Below are 12,648 nucleotides of genomic sequence, written 5' to 3'. Positions count from 1 at the left end.
CGTATTTTTCATATATACCACACATTCGGTACTTTTCGGCATATCCCTACGGCAAAGTTCCGAACCGGACCTTGCTCACTTCGTAGGTATTGACCCAAGCTATTCCCCACTTAAATATTTTTCTGGGATCCGGGCCCGTCTGGCCACCACAGAGGTTCAAAGTTGCCCATTTACGTATTTTCCATATCAACCCCACATTCGGTACTTTTCGGCATATCCCTACGGCAAAGTTCCGAACGGGACCTAGCTCATTTCAAAAGTATTGACCCAAGCTATTCCCCACTTAAATATTTGTCTGGGATCCGGGCCCGTCTGGCCACCACAGAGATTCAAAGTTGCCCATCTACGTATTTTTCATATATACCACACATTCGGTACTTTTCGGCATATCCCTACGGCAAAGTTCCGAACCGGACCTTGCTCACTTCGTAGGTATTGACCCAAGCTATTCCCCACTTAAATATTTTTCTGGGATCCGGGCCCGTCTGGCCACCACAGAGGTTCAAAGTTGCCCATTTACGTATTTTCCATATCAACCACACATTCGGTACTTTTCGGCATATCCCTACGGCAAAGTTCCGAACGGGACCTAGCTCATTTCAAAAGTATTGACCCAAGCTATTCCCCACTTAAATATTTGTCTGGGATCCGGGCCCGTCTGGCCACCACAGAGATTCAAAGTTGCCCATCTACGTATTTTTCATATATACCACACATTCGGTACTTTTCGGCATATCCCTACGGCAAAGTTCCGAACCGGACCTTGCTCACTTCGTAGGTATTGACCCAAGCTATTCCCCACTTAAATATTTTTCTGGGATCCGGGCCCGTCTGGCCACCACAGAGGTTCAAAGTTGCTCATTTACGTATTTTCCATATCAACCACACATTCGGTACTTTTCGGCATATCCCTACGGCAAAGTTCCGAACGGGACCTAGCTCATTTCAAAAGTATTGACCCAAGCTATTCCCCACTTAAATATTTGTCTGGGATCAGGGCCCGTCTGGCCACCACAGAGATTCAAAGTTGCCCATCTACGTATTTTTCATATATACCACACATTCGGTACTTTTCGGCATATCCCTACGGCAAAGTTCCGAACCGGACCTTGCTCACTTCGTAGGTATTGACCCAAGCTATTCCCCACTTAAATATTTTTCTGGGATCCGGGCCCGTCTGGCCACCACAGAGGTTCAAAGTTGCCCATTTACGTATTTTCCATATCAACCACACATTCGGTACTTTTCGGCATATCCCTACGGCAAAGTTCCGAACGGGACCTAGCTCATTTCAAAAGTATTGACCCAAGCTATTCCCCACTTAAATATTTGTCTGGGATCCGGGCCCGTCTGGCCACCACAGAGATTCAAAGTTGCCCATCTACGTATTTTTCATATATACCACACATTCGGTACTTTTCGGCATATCCCTACGGCAAAGTTCCGAACCGGACCTTGCTCACTTCGTAGGTATTGACCCAAGCTATTCCCCACTTAAATATTTTTCTGGGATCCGGGCCCGTCTGGCCACCACAGAGGTTCAAAGTTGCTCATTTACGTATTTTCCATATCAACCACACATTCGGTACTTTTCGGCATATCCCTACGGCAAAGTTCCGAACGGGACCTAGCTCATTTCAAAAGTATTGACCCAAGCTATTCCCCACTTAAATATTTGTCTGGGATCCGGGCCCGTCTGGCCACCACAGAGATTCAAAGTTGCCCATCTACGTATTTTTCATATATACCACACATTCGGTACTTTTCGGCATATCCCTACGGCAAAGTTCCGAACCGGACCTTGCTCACTTCGTAGGTATTGACCCAAGCTATTCCCCACTTAAATATTTTTCTGGGATCCGGGCCCGTCTGGCCACCACAGAGGTTCAAAGTTGCTCATTTACGTATTTTCCATATCAACCACACATTCGGTACTTTTCGGCATATCCCTACGGCAAAGTTCCGAACGGGACCTAGCTCATTTCAAAAGTATTGACCCAAGCTATTCCCCACTTAAATATTTGTCTGGGATCCGGGCCCGTCTGGCCACCACAGAGATTCAAAGTTGCCCATCTACGTATTTTTCATATATACCACACATTCGGTACTTTTCGGCATATCCCTACGGCAAAGTTCCGAACCGGACCTTGCTCACTTCGTAGGTATTGACCCAAGCTATTCCCCACTTAAATATTTTTCTGGGATCCGGGCCCGTCTGGCCACCACAGAGGTTCAAAGTTGCCCATTTACGTATTTTCCATATCAACCACACATTCGGTACTTTTCGGCATATCCCTACGGCAAAGTTCCGAACGGGACCTAGCTCATTTCAAAAGTATTGACCCAAGCTATTCCCCACTTAAATATTTGTCTGGGATCAGGGCCCGTCTGGCCACCACAGAGATTCAAAGTTGCCCATCTACGTATTTTTCATATATACCACACATTCGGTACTTTTCGGCATATCCCTACGGCAAAGTTCCGAACCGGACCTTGCTCACTTCGTAGGTATTGACCCAAGCTATTCCCCACTTAAATATTTTTCTGGGATCCGGGCCCGTCTGGCCACCACAGAGGTTCAAAATTGCCCATTTACGTATTTTCCATATCAACCACACATTCGGTACTTTTCGGCATATCCCTACGGCAAAGTTCCGAACGGGACCTAGCTCATTTCAAAAGTATTGACCCAAGCTATTCCCCACTTAAATATTTGTCTGGGATCCGGGCCCGTCTGGCCACCACAGAGATTCAAAGTTGCCCATCTACGTATTTTTCATATATACCACACATTCGGTACTTTTCGGCATATCCCTACGGCAAAGTTCCGAACCGGACCTTGCTCACTTCGTAGGTATTGACCCAAGCTATTCCCCACTTAAATATTTTTCTGGGATCCGGGCCCGTCTGGCCACCACAGAGGTTCAAAGTTGCTCATTTACGTATTTTCCATATCAACCACACATTCGGTACTTTTCGGCATATCCCTACGGCAAAGTTCCGAACGGGACCTAGCTCATTTCAAAAGTATTGACCCAAGCTATTCCCCACTTAAATATTTGTCTGGGATCCGGGCCCGTCTGGCCACCACAGAGATTCAAAGTTGCCCATCTACGTATTTTTCATATATACCACACATTCGGTACTTTTCGGCATATCCCTACGGCAAAGTTCCGAACCGGACCTTGCTCACTTCGTAGGTATTGACCCAAGCTATTCCCCACTTAAATATTTTTCTGGGATCCGGGCCCGTCTGGCCACCACAGAGGTTCAAAGTTGCCCATTTACGTATTTTCCATATCAACCACACATTCGGTACTTTTCGGCATATCCCTACGGCAAAGTTCCGAACGGGACCTAGCTCATTTCAAAAGTATTGACCCAAGCTATTCCCCACTTAAATATTTGTCTGGGATCCGGGCCCGTCTGGCCACCACAGAGATTCAAAGTTGCCCATCTACGTATTTTTCATATATACCACACATTCGGTACTTTTCGGCATATCCCTACGGCAAAGTTCCGAACCGGACCTTGCTCACTTCGTAGGTATTGACCCAAGCTATTCCCCACTTAAATATTTTTCTGGGATCCGGGCCCGTCTGGCCACCACAGAGGTTCAAAGTTGCTCATTTACGTATTTTCCATATCAACCACACATTCGGTACTTTTCGGCATATCCCTACGGCAAAGTTCCGAACGGGACCTAGCTCATTTCAAAAGTATTGACCCAAGCTATTCCCCACTTAAATATTTGTCTGGGATCCGGGCCCGTCTGGCCACCACAGAGATTCAAAGTTGCCCATCTACGTATTTTTCATATATACCACACATTCGGTACTTTTCGGCATATCCCTACGGCAAAGTTCCGAACCGGACCTTGCTCACTTCGTAGGTATTGACCCAAGCTATTCCCCACTTAAATATTTTTCTGGGATCCGGGCCCGTCTGGCCACCACAGAGGTTCAAAGTTGCCCATTTACGTATTTTCCATATCAACCACACATTCGGTACTTTTCGGCATATCCCTACGGCAAAGTTCCGAACGGGACCTAGCTCATTTCAAAAGTATTGACCCAAGCTATTCCCCACTTAAATATTTGTCTGGGATCCGGGCCCGTCTGGCCACCACAGAGATTCAAAGTTGCCCATCTACGTATTTTTCATATATACCACACATTCGGTACTTTTCGGCATATCCCTACGGCAAAGTTCCGAACCGGACCTTGCTCACTTCGTAGGTATTGACCCAAGCTATTCCCCACTTAAATATTTGTCTGGGATCCGGGCCCGTCTGGCCACCACAGAGGTTCAAAGTTGCTCATTTACGTATTTTCCATATCAACCACACATTCGGTACTTTTCGGCATATCCCTACGGCAAAGTTCCGAACGGGACCTAGCTCATTTCAAAAGTATTGACCCAAGCTATTCCCCACTTAAATATTTGTCTGGGATCCGGGCCCGTCTGGCCACCACAGAGATTCAAAGTTGCCCATCTACGTATTTTTCATATATACCACACATTCGGTACTTTTCGGCATATCCCTACGGCAAAGTTCCGAACCGGACCTTGCTCACTTCGTAGGTATTGACCCAAGCTATTCCCCACTTAAATATTTTTCTGGGATCCGGGCCCGTCTGGCCACCACAGAGGTTCAAAGTTGCCCATTTACGTATTTTCCATATCAACCACACATTCGGTACTTTTCGGCATATCCCTACGGCAAAGTTCCGAACGGGACCTAGCTCATTTCAAAAGTATTGACCCAAGCTATTCCCCACTTAAATATTTGTCTGGGATCCGGGCCCGTCTGGCCACCACAGAGATTCAAAGTTGCCCATCTACGTATTTTTCATATATACCACACATTCGGTACTTTTCGGCATATCCCTACGGCAAAGTTCCGAACCGGACCTTGCTCACTTCGTAGGTATTGACCCAAGCTATTCCCCACTTAAATATTTGTCTGGGATCCGGGCCCGTCTGGCCACCACAGAGGTTCAAAGTTGCTCATTTACGTATTTTCCATATCAACCACACATTCGGTACTTTTCGGCATATCCCTACGGCAAAGTTCCGAACGGGACCTAGCTCATTTCAAAAGTATTGACCCAAGCTATTCCCCACTTAAATATTTGTCTGGGATCCGGGCCCGTCTGGCCACCACAGAGATTCAAAGTTGCCCATCTACGTATTTTTCATATATACCACACATTCGGTACTTTTCGGCATATCCCTACGGCAAAGTTCCGAACCGGACCTTGCTCACTTCGTAGGTATTGACCCAAGCTATTCCCCACTTAAATATTTTTCTGGGATCCGGGCCCGTCTGGCCACCACAGAGGTTCAAAGTTGCTCATTTACGTATTTTCCATATCAACCACACATTCGGTACTTTTCGGCATATCCCTACGGCAAAGTTCCGAACGGGACCTAGCTCATTTCAAAAGTATTGACCCAAGCTATTCCCCACTTAAATATTTGTCTGGGATCCGGGCCCGTCTGGCCACCACAGAGATTCAAAGTTGCCCATCTACGTATTTTTCATATATACCACACATTCGGTACTTTTCGGCATATCCCTACGGCAAAGTTCCGAACCGGACCTTGCTCACTTCGTAGGTATTGACCCAAGCTATTCCCCACTTAAATATTTTTCTGGGATCCGGGCCCGTCTGGCCACCACAGAGGTTCAAAGTTGCCCATTTACGTATTTTCCATATCAACCACACATTCGGTACTTTTCGGCATATCCCTACGGCAAAGTTCCGAACGGGACCTAGCTCATTTCAAAAGTATTGACCCAAGCTATTCCCCACTTAAATATTTGTCTGGGATCCGGGCCCGTCTGGCCACCACAGAGATTCAAAGTTGCCCATCTACGTATTTTTCATATATACCACACATTCGGTACTTTTCGGCATATCCCTACGGCAAAGTTCCGAACCGGACCTTGCTCACTTCGTAGGTATTGACCCAAGCTATTCCCCACTTAAATATTTGTCTGGGATCCGGGCCCGTCTGGCCACCACAGAGGTTCAAAGTTGCTCATTTACGTATTTTCCATATCAACCACACATTCGGTACTTTTCGGCATATCCCTACGGCAAAGTTCCGAACGGGACCTAGCTCATTTCAAAAGTATTGACCCAAGCTATTCCCCACTTAAATATTTGTCTGGGATCCGGGCCCGTCTGGCCACCACAGAGATTCAAAGTTGCCCATCTACGTATTTTTCATATATACCACACATTCGGTACTTTTCGGCATATCCCTACGGCAAAGTTCCGAACCGGACCTTGCTCACTTCGTAGGTATTGACCCAAGCTATTCCCCACTTAAATATTTTTCTGGGATCCGGGCCCGTCTGGCCACCACAGAGGTTCAAAGTTGCCCATTTACGTATTTTCCATATCAACCACACATTCGGTACTTTTCGGCATATCCCTACGGCAAAGTTCCGAACGGGACCTAGCTCATTTCAAAAGTATTGACCCAAGCTATTCCCCACTTAAATATTTGTCTGGGATCCGGGCCCGTCTGGCCACCACAGAGATTCAAAGTTGCCCATCTACGTATTTTTCATATATACCACACATTCGGTACTTTTCGGCATATCCCTACGGCAAAGTTCCGAACCGGACCTTGCTCACTTCGTAGGTATTGACCCAAGCTATTCCCCACTTAAATATTTGTCTGGGATCCGGGCCCGTCTGGCCACCACAGAGGTTCAAAGTTGCTCATTTACGTATTTTCCATATCAACCACACATTCGGTACTTTTCGGCATATCCCTACGGCAAAGTTCCGAACGGGACCTAGCTCATTTCAAAAGTATTGACCCAAGCTATTCCCCACTTAAATATTTGTCTGGGATCCGGGCCCGTCTGGCCACCACAGAGATTCAAAGTTGCCCATCTACGTATTTTTCATATATACCACACATTCGGTACTTTTCGGCATATCCCTACGGCAAAGTTCCGAACCGGACCTTGCTCACTTCGTAGGTATTGACCCAAGCTATTCCCCACTTAAATATTTTTCTGGGATCCGGGCCCGTCTGGCCACCACAGAGGTTCAAAGTTGCCCATTTACGTATTTTCCATATCAACCACACATTCGGTACTTTTCGGCATATCCCTACGGCAAAGTTCCGAACGGGACCTAGCTCATTTCAAAAGTATTGACCCAAGCTATTCCCCACTTAAATATTTGTCTGGGATCCGGGCCCGTCTGGCCACCACAGAGATTCAAAGTTGCCCATCTACGTATTTTTCATATATACCACACATTCGGTACTTTTCGGCATATCCCTACGGCAAAGTTCCGAACCGGACCTTGCTCACTTCGTAGGTATTGACCCAAGCTATTCCCCACTTAAATATTTTTCTGGGATCCGGGCCCGTCTGGCCACCACAGAGGTTCAAAGTTGCTCATTTACGTATTTTCCATATCAACCACACATTCGGTACTTTTCGGCATATCCCTACGGCAAAGTTCCGAACGGGACCTAGCTCATTTCAAAAGTATTGACCCAAGCTATTCCCCACTTAAATATTTGTCTGGGATCCGGGCCCGTCTGGCCACCACAGAGATTCAAAGTTGCCCATCTACGTATTTTTCATATATACCACACATTCGGTACTTTTCGGCATATCCCTACGGCAAAGTTCCGAACCGGACCTTGCTCACTTCGTAGGTATTGACCCAAGCTATTCCCCACTTAAATATTTTTCTGGGATCCGGGCCCGTCTGGCCACCACAGAGGTTCAAAGTTGCCCATTTACGTATTTTCCATATCAACCACACATTCGGTACTTTTCGGCATATCCCTACGGCAAAGTTCCGAACGGGACCTAGCTCATTTCAAAAGTATTGACCCAAGCTATTCCCCACTTAAATATTTGTCTGGGATCCGGGCCCGTCTGGCCACCACAGAGATTCAAAGTTGCCCATCTACGTATTTTTCATATATACCACACATTCGGTACTTTTCGGCATATCCCTACGGCAAAGTTCCGAACCGGACCTTGCTCACTTCGTAGGTATTGACCCAAGCTATTCCCCACTTAAATATTTTTCTGGGATCCGGGCCCGTCTGGCCACCACAGAGGTTCAAAGTTGCTCATTTACGTATTTTCCATATCAACCACACATTCGGTACTTTTCGGCATATCCCTACGGCAAAGTTCCGAACGGGACCTAGCTCATTTCAAAAGTATTGACCCAAGCTATTCCCCACTTAAATATTTGTCTGGGATCCGGGCCCGTCTGGCCACCACAGAGATTCAAAGTTGCCCATCTACGTATTTTTCATATATACCACACATTCGGTACTTTTCGGCATATCCCTACGGCAAAGTTCCGAACCGGACCTTGCTCACTTCGTAGGTATTGACCCAAGCTATTCCCCACTTAAATATTTTTCTGGGATCCGGGCCCGTCTGGCCACCACAGAGGTTCAAAGTTGCCCATTTACGTATTTTCCATATCAACCACACATTCGGTACTTTTCGGCATATCCCTACGGCAAAGTTCCGAACGGGACCTAGCTCATTTCAAAAGTATTGACCCAAGCTATTCCCCACTTAAATATTTGTCTGGGATCCGGGCCCGTCTGGCCACCACAGAGATTCAAAGTTGCCCATCTACGTATTTTTCATATATACCACACATTCGGTACTTTTCGGCATATCCCTACGGCAAAGTTCCGAACCGGACCTTGCTCACTTCGTAGGTATTGACCCAAGCTATTCCCCACTTAAATATTTTTCTGGGATCCGGGCCCGTCTGGCCACCACAGAGGTTCAAAGTTGCTCATTTACGTATTTTCCATATCAACCACACATTCGGTACTTTTCGGCATATCCCTACGGCAAAGTTCCGAACGGGACCTAGCTCATTTCAAAAGTATTGACCCAAGCTATTCCCCACTTAAATATTTGTCTGGGATCCGGGCCCGTCTGGCCACCACAGAGATTCAAAGTTGCCCATCTACGTATTTTTCATATATACCACACATTCGGTACTTTTCGGCATATCCCTACGGCAAAGTTCCGAACCGGACCTTGCTCACTTCGTAGGTATTGACCCAAGCTATTCCCCACTTAAATATTTTTCTGGGATCCGGGCCCGTCTGGCCACCACAGAGGTTCAAAGTTGCCCATTTACGTATTTTCCATATCAACCACACATTCGGTACTTTTCGGCATATCCCTACGGCAAAGTTCCGAACGGGACCTAGCTCATTTCAAAAGTATTGACCCAAGCTATTCCCCACTTAAATATTTGTCTGGGATCCGGGCCCGTCTGGCCACCACAGAGATTCAAAGTTGCCCATCTACGTATTTTTCATATATACCACACATTCGGTACTTTTCGGCATATCCCTACGGCAAAGTTCCGAACCGGACCTTGCTCACTTCGTAGGTATTGACCCAAGCTATTCCCCACTTAAATATTTTTCTGGGATCCGGGCCCGTCTGGCCACCACAGAGGTTCAAAGTTGCTCATTTACGTATTTTCCATATCAACCACACATTCGGTACTTTTCGGCATATCCCTACGGCAAAGTTCCGAACGGGACCTAGCTCATTTCAAAAGTATTGACCCAAGCTATTCCCCACTTAAATATTTGTCTGGGATCCGGGCCCGTCTGGCCACCACAGAGATTCAAAGTTGCCCATCTACGTATTTTTCATATATACCACACATTCGGTACTTTTCGGCATATCCCTACGGCAAAGTTCCGAACCGGACCTTGCTCACTTCGTAGGTATTGACCCAAGCTATTCCCCACTTAAATATTTTTCTGGGATCCGGGCCCGTCTGGCCACCACAGAGGTTCAAAGTTGCCCATTTACGTATTTTCCATATCAACCACACATTCGGTACTTTTCGGCATATCCCTACGGCAAAGTTCCGAACGGGACCTAGCCTTTTCAATACCCATAACCCAAGATCCTTTTAGAAACGTTTGTATTTCACCCAATTTTATATATTACAGAGTCTATATAATATGTTGAATTTGGGACATTTAAAGCCCACGGGGCTATAGGTTTCACTATATATGTTTTTGGCTTTCCATAGATATTTCTATTTATATTTCAGTATGTTTTTACAGTGGCCGGCTTTAGTTTTAGTTTTATTTATCAAGTTAAATCTTTGATGAATCTTTGATGTCGTTTTATTGATAAAAATCTATATAACATAAAGACAAATATGCAACTTATATAAGGGTTTATATTCGAGGACAACGAGAACTTATGACAGACTGAAGGGGTCATTCATAAAACTATTTGCGGCGTATCTTTTCACTACTGTTAACTTTGAAAATCATACTTTTAACTGATTTTCAACTAAATTTTAATTTTGAACCGACTACTTTCAGCCGATTGGATATTGAATATCGAATATCGAATAACAAACCGGCAGCTTACTTCATATACATATTAAAAACGGAATGAAATACTTTAAAAATCAATAGAAACTGTGAAATTGTCGATTTCTCCTGTGAGATTGCATTTTACTAAGATTTAGCGATTTTTGGAACGTTTGGGTCTCATTCAGTTTTTTGGTTTTTAGACATATCGTCAAAATTGGCTGCTGGAAAAAAGTGGCTGCTATCTTGATTGGCCGATAAAAGTGGCTGCCAGCTTGAGTCTAGTGCACTCCGGATACTAGTTCAGTGATAATGAACGTCATACTAAACTTCAAAATACAATATATATTAGAAACTAAATAAAAAATCATACAAGACTAGTAAAGACCAGAGGCTCCTGACTTGGGCCAAGCGCAAAAATGGGGAGGGGTTAAAAACATCTCTTTTGAGATCTCAACCGTCCCCCTATACCTAAAGCCAATGTAGGGGGAAAAAAACACAACACTACGTACAGTAAGACTTAGTTCCAAAAAGTCAGAGTCCGATATCCGAAAAGGTAACAAAAGAAACTAAACAATATGACAATGATTCATAAATTAACAAGCAGTGAACTATTCTTTAAGTTGGTAAATGCAGTGTAACAAACCCATCAGGATATATACTATTTCAGCTAATACTATGGTGTATTTGATAGCTACTGGTTTTTTTATCTGCTTCCTTTTCGGTTCTTGGTATATATAAATACTCCTTCTCCACATGGTCCTGAAATTCCCGACAAGAGCCATCTGTAAATGAAAATAGGTGTTGAGTCTGGGCTTTCTCCTATAAGTTCGTGTTCCATTTGTTTGCTCTTGGCAGTTTGTTGAAAAATATCAAAAGTTTGTATTAACAACTAATATTTAAATTTATTAAATTGATACTAATACATTATTTTGATATGAGACTGCAAAACAACATTTCATATTAAAAAATAATGAAGGAAAATCAGAATGTCTGGAACAATCATAACTTCAAATTTTGACAAGGTTGGAAAATCATATTATGATAAAATGGATAAGTTTTACTCGTTTTTTTTTATCTTAATTTCAATTCTACAGTTGAAGCACGCTGTTCCTCTTGAACAAGTTTATAGATAGATTAATTTCAATAATATAGTTGAATCGCGATGTTTTGCTGGTTAAAGATTATGCTATAACAGTACTATAAGCATGATAAGATATATTAATTCAATACTACAGTTGGAGCGTGATTTTCCGCTAGTACAAGTTTATAGATATCTTGATTTCAATCCTACATTTGAAGCGTGGTGCTCCTCTGGTTCAAGTTTATAGATAGATTAATTTCAATACTATGCTTAAATTTAAGCGCGGTGAGTTTAAAGATATCTTTATTTCTGTTCTATAGTCTAAGCGCGATGTTCCGCTAGTTCATCAAGTTTGTAAATATCGTAAGTTTAATACTAGTAGTTAAATCGCGATGTTCCGCTTGTTTAAGTTTAATGATATATTGTTTAAGTGCGATATTCAGCTAGTTTATCAAGTTTTTATTAATCTTAAGTTAAATGCTATACTAGTAGTTGAAGCGCGATGTTCCGCTTGTGCAAGTTTCAAGATATGTTGATTCCAATCTTATAGTTGCACGATGTTCCGCTAGTCTTCTTCTTCGTTCGTAGTTCCCTCCTGTCTAGAACCACTCGGATGAGTACAAGTTTACCAAATAAATATCATTTTTTTAGATGGGTACTTTTTCCGTTATATGTTTTTTTTTAAATGTTTTCTCCAACTCTGCGAAATCAGCGACATTGTACCGTCTCATTTATATTTATGTAAGTCATATCTTGTATAACAAGGACTTAGGTCATTGTTAATGAATATATGTGAATGCGAAGGATCAAGAACCGTTTTTTTCACAACAATCTGTTTATAGTATGGTATCAGTTTTAATCAAGGGAATTACGAATAAAGAACACAGTAATACTGACCAGAATAAACTCTTGTGTTTTTTTTACGTTAAAGTAGAAATCCATTATTGAGAACCTTGGATGTTGAATACATATTGTGTCCGTTAATGCTTCAGAGACGTCCCAACATGCCAGTGAGTGAAGAGCGTTAATTAGTAGCGTTTTTTCTTTGCTTATATTCGGCACCTAGTAGTTTTTTTTCTATTCTTAAGATAAAAGACTTCAAAATTATGCTGACACCGGCAGAAAATTTATACAAAAGTGACATTGTCTGTTAACATTTTCCTGTGAAAGCCATTAGGAGCTTC

The 12,648-nt window shown here is 43.7% G+C and overlaps 1 protein-coding gene across 2 annotated transcripts in view; it reads left to right on the top strand.

Annotated features, from left to right (window-relative positions):
- The window catches only part of LOC134723280 (phospholipid scramblase 1-like), a 40,343-nt gene that overhangs the window by 19,358 nt on the left and 8,337 nt on the right, over nt 1-12,648 (top strand). The gene's annotated exons all lie outside the window — the stretch shown is intronic.

This window comes from Mytilus trossulus, chromosome 6, assembly GCF_036588685.1.
Source record: "Mytilus trossulus isolate FHL-02 chromosome 6, PNRI_Mtr1.1.1.hap1, whole genome shotgun sequence".
NCBI lineage: Eukaryota > Metazoa > Mollusca > Bivalvia > Mytilida > Mytilidae > Mytilus > Mytilus trossulus.
The sequence above is the reverse complement of the archived record's forward strand: the minus strand, read 5'-3'. Positions and strand labels throughout refer to the sequence as shown.